Source organism: Ammospiza caudacuta, chromosome 17 (genome assembly GCF_027887145.1).
Source record: "Ammospiza caudacuta isolate bAmmCau1 chromosome 17, bAmmCau1.pri, whole genome shotgun sequence".
Lineage (NCBI taxonomy): Eukaryota > Metazoa > Chordata > Aves > Passeriformes > Passerellidae > Ammospiza > Ammospiza caudacuta.
The window spans coordinates 16,457,073-16,462,186 of record NC_080609.1 but is presented as its reverse complement, the minus strand read 5'-3'; positions in this window follow the sequence as shown (position 1 = coordinate 16,462,186).

Below are 5,114 nucleotides of genomic sequence, written 5' to 3'. Positions count from 1 at the left end.
CCCGGGGCCGGCGCCGCGGCCGCGCCGGGCGCTGGGGGGGCGCGGGAGCCGCCGCCGCCGCCCCGCCCGGCCCCGCCCCGCGCCGCCCCTCCGCCAATGGGAGAGCGCGGAGAGAGGGAGGGGGCGTGGTCTGAGCGATGGCCCCGCCCCTCCGCGCCCCGCAGCGCCGGCACCGGGAGGAACGGGAGGAACGGGGGGAGCGGGGGCACCGGGGGGCACCGGGGGGAGCGGGCACGGCGAGAACGGGGTGCGAGGGGGTTTGTTTTTGCGTGAAGGGAGGCGAGGACGGGGCCACCGCTCCCCGCGATGCCCGCTCCCCGTGGTGCCCCTGCACGCCCCGGCCCAGAGGCGCGTTACCGTGGGGGCACCGGGAGCCGCCTCGGGTGGGTCTGCAGGAGCGAAGGGAACGGCGAATGGAGGGTGGCACCCGCACCCCGGGGAGCAGCGTGGGGTGCCCCACGCCGCACACGGCCGCCCCGCGGGCGGGGTGCGTAGTGGGGCGGGGGTGCAGCTCCGCAGCTCGGATTGGGGTCCGTCCCACAGCCCGGTTTAGGGTCCGTCCCGCAGCCCGGTTTAGGGTCCGTCCCACAGCCCGGTTTAGGGTCCGTCCCGCAGCCGGTCCGTCCCTCTCGGTTTGCCGGCACCGTGTGGGAAGGTCACTCGGGCAGACCCTCAGCCACCGGCAGCATCCCTCGGGGGTGCAAGGGTGGAACGGCGTCCAGACCACGGGGGGATGGAGCGTGGGCTGCGGGATCGGGAGCCCGGGTTCCCCCAGTGTGTCTCAGCAACTGGTTTCTCTCTCTGCTCCCGAATGCCACGAATGAGGCACGGGCGGTCTGCCGGCTGCAATCAATGCCGTCGGCTGCCTGACATGTTCGGCAGCACCGGCACAGCCTGGTTGGGAATGGGGGCCGGGACAGGCGCAGCCTGGCTGGGAAGGGAGGCCTGGATAGGCACAGGGAAGCGGGAGCCAGGAATAAATCCCTGCCAGGAGAAGCCAGGCAGGCACATGGTGAAGATGGAGTCAGTGGCAGCGCTGGCACAGGGAGTGACAGCTGACAGGGCAGGGATCAGCGTCCCAGAGAGCCCGGGGCCAGCAGCAGAGCTCGGCTGATAACTGTGGTGGTGCTGAAGGGTCATTCTCACTGTGGGCATGGACGGGATTTTCCCTCTGGGAGCATTTATGGTTAATCCCTGGAGCACCCCGTGGGGAGGAGGAGGAGCGGGCAGCAGGGTTCTGATGGATTTAACCATGGACGAGGGAGATGGGCCAGGTTAGGAGCTCCCGTACACGGCTCCAGGGTGACATCCCCTGCTGCCACCCGAGTCTTGGGCACGGGCACGGCTGTCACAGGCTCCAGGGGATGAATGCTGAGGAGCTCCGGGTCTGCAGCGCTCCTCCGACACAGCTGAGGCTGGAGGAAAAGCTGTCACGGTGGAGGCTCATCATCCCACTCCCTGCATCCCGGGATCCAGCCGGGAGATGGAAGAGCTGCCTCGGCAGAGCAGACTGCATGCCACGGTTCTGCACTATAATCTGATTTTCCAGGACAGCTGCAGTCAATAGAGGCCGAGGCCCGGGAACAAAGTGCAGTGCTGGAACCATCTGCGGGCTGCAGGTTTTCCACCGGTCCCTGAGCCGCGGCCGTGGTGCCGCTTTTCCTGGCACAACCCGCCGGGTGGAGGGGGTACACCCTGCCCTGGCACCTCCGGGGCACGCCAGGACTTTGCCCGGCTGCCATCCCCGGGCGAGGCTGATGGAAATCTCCGGAGCAAACAAAGCCAGCTGTTCATCGCCGCCGCACCGGGGCAACGCCGGAGGAGAGGACGCGGCTCCCCATCGGCGGCAGCGCTCCCGGTAACCCCGTCTGTGCCAGGGCCGTGCCCTCCCCGGCTGCCCCCGGGCTGCTCCCGCTGCCCCCAGCCCCAAATCGAGCCCGGCAGAGCTCGGAGCCCCGCGGCAGGAGGAGCATCCCCGGCAGGTTCCCCTCCTGGAGGAAAGGCGTGTGCACAGAGCCAGCCTGCTCGGAACCGCAGTCACGCCTGGAGATGTTGCTCCTCAGATAGTTACAGGAACTAATCAGATAACGGCAGCTGAACTAAGGGGGATATGTTTGCTAAAAATAGAGTAATGGAACAACAGGCGCCTGGAGATACGGCTGCCTTAGGGGAAGCGGGGCTGCGGCATCTGGCGCGGCTCGGAGCGGGGCCGGCGCTCCGAGCCATCTACATATATGTAAATTTGTTCTTAGAAGCAGAAAAACAGCTTGTCCCCGTCACCGTGGTCAGCCCAAGAGGGCCCTTGTGCTGCTGCACCGATGAGAGCACGGAGAGGCAGATGGTGCCACCAGTGCCACCTGTGCCAGCAGCCGCGGGGATGGCACCTGCCCTTGGCTCAGCCAGGGAGCAGAGCTGTGCACAGGGCTGGAGACACCAGGAGCCCACCCGGGGCTCGGTGCTGTGCTCTGCCCAGCTGCTCTGCACAAACACTGCGCCTCAGGGCTCCCAATCTGCCTGTTTGCTTTGGCACGGAACCTGGCAGGGCTCAGTGTGCCAGAAGTTCCGTGCCGTGCTCAGAGCCAGGGAGATATTTCGGTGTGAGGCCTTTCCTCCCTCCCTTCCCTTCCCTCCCTGCCTCCTGCTGCTGCTCAGGGCTGATCCAAAGCTGGCTCGTGCCACGGCTGCCCCCACACTCCCCAGCCTTGGCTGCTCCATGCCCTGGGCCTGGCCGGGCTCTATCCATCCATCCATCCATCCATCCATCCATCCATCCATCCATCCATCCCTGCCTGTCCCAGCAGCCTGCCCATCCTGCTGCCCTCCCGGTGCCAGGTCCTGGTGCCAGCTCAGAGGGAGCAGAGCTGCTCCAGCAGGCAGCCTGCAAGGACGAGCTTTTCCCACCAGGCACCATGTCAGCTGTGCCAGCTTGGGAGATATTCATCTTCCTTGCATGGTGAGTGCAGGGGGGATGCTGCAGGCTCTTCCCATGTGCTGCTCGTGGTGCCTCTGCTGTCACCTGCTGCAGTGCCACCAGCCAGGCCTTGGGGGCTTCTCTGTCGCTGCAGGTGCTGGTGAAGCTTTGCCTCAAATCCTGGGGGCAATTTTGGGACCTTCCATGACATGGAGGAGCTGGAGAGTGTCCAGCTGGAGCAGGATCCCAGCCCCCGGCAGGGCACAGCTGGAGCTGGATCCCAGCCCCCGGCAGGGCACAGCTGGAGCTGGATCCCAGCTCCTGGCAGAGCACATCTGGAGCAGGATCCCAGCCCCCGGCAGGGCACAGCTGGAGCTGGATCCCAGCTCCTGGCAGAGCACATCTGGAGCAGGATCCCAGCCCCCGGCAGGGCACAGCTGGAGTTGGATCCCAGCCCCTGGCAGGGCGGGCACGGACTCTGCTGCCTTGGGAAGGGCGCAGCCCACGCAGCCCCGAGCAGGCACCGTTCCCTCCCTCGCCAGTCATTGTTCTCCCTCCCATCGCTCACTCACCTCTGAACGCTTCAATCTCATCCCTTTGTCAGTGTCGCTGGCTTTTAATTGAAATTCCTCAGCCATCTCCTCATCAGCGCAGCCCATCAGTGAGTTTTGTGTGGGAAGTCATTGTTTTCCTTCTGCAGCTGTGAAAGTTAAATTCCAGCGTTTTGCTCGGAGACTGCTTTTGTCTCTTCCCTTTCTTATGCTGCCAAGCCCAATCTTACAATCGCAGCCCCTTTCCTTTGTCTGGATATTTCATTTTCCACCCCTCCTCTTCAGAGCCCCTCTGGTTCCATCTGCGGCTCCTTCACTCCTCGGGCCCATCCTGAGGGGCAGCTCCCACCTGTGGCTCCCTCCAGCCCCTGTCATGTTTTCCCTGGGGAGGTTTGGAGAGCCCAGCCTTTTCCTAACTCTTCATTTCTTGGTGTTCAAATCCATAAGAGCAGCATCCAGCTCCTCAGGAGGGTTTGGACACCGTGGAGCTGGGCAGAGATGGAGCTTTCAGCATGTGGAGAGCCTGAGCCCCCTCCTTCCCCCACCAAAGTGCCCCTTTAGCCCCTTCTCCCTCTCCAAGGCAATGAAAATGCCAACCCAACAGTGTTCTAGAGGAGGACCCACACTGGCAGCAGGAGGATGGATGGGAGCTCAGTGCCCTCCTCTGGAGCAGAGCTTTTCTCTAATGCCTGCCATGGCCCCATGGGCATCCCTAAGGAACTTTGGGGCTGCCCTGGCCCCCACTGCCCCCTCCCATGCATAAATAGGTGGCTGTGCCAGGTCCTAACAGCTGGCACTGGGCTGAGGCCAGGCCATGAGTTTTCCTTGTGCCAGGACTGACACGAGCCAAGGCTTCAGGAGCAGAGGGACCAGTGCAGGGCAGTCACCCACGAGGACTTTGAGGCAGGATGAAGGGTTGGATGTTCAAAAGGCCTTTGGAACAGAGGGAGGGCAGGGCAAGTGCCAGCCTCCCTAATATGAGATATTTCCAGGCTATTTTGTATATTTTAGATGCTTTTCTGATGTGCCTCAGCGGCATCAAATATTTTAGGAGTATAATATGTCAGCTTGGAAATATCTGAGGTATTTTGTAGCTGTACACAAACACATCCTGAGCCAGGGAAGGGCTAGGCTGTGGTTGTGGTTTCAAAGCAAGGGTGTAAATGTCACAGGTGCCTCGGTTATCCCTGCACACTTGGCCATTTCCATCCCACAGCGATTCACAGCAGCCAGTGGCACCGAGCCTGGCACTGCCTGGAGCCATCACAGCACAGCCCAAGGAGCTGGAACAAACAAATCCCTGAAAACCCTCATCTTTGGAAATTAGTTTGGCACCACGGAGCCCAAGAGCTCCCACGGGCCAGCCCTGGGATGTGAGCAGTGCTCTGGGCCCTTGTAAAACAATAAACAGTGCTAATGAGCAGCACGGAAATGTGCAGAGACTCGTAAAGCTGCTGCTCTGGAGAACGAGTCACCCTCTAGGGCCAGCTGGGGAGAGGCTCCCGAGGGACCCAGGGATGGAGATGGATGTGTGACTGCTGTGCTGTGGGCACATCCCGGGGAGGGCAGGGCAAACCCGGCTCCTGAGCCAGCCAGGGAGGAGCTGGGCACACGCAAATGAGTGCCCGCAGCGTGCCCAGACGTTCATCAGC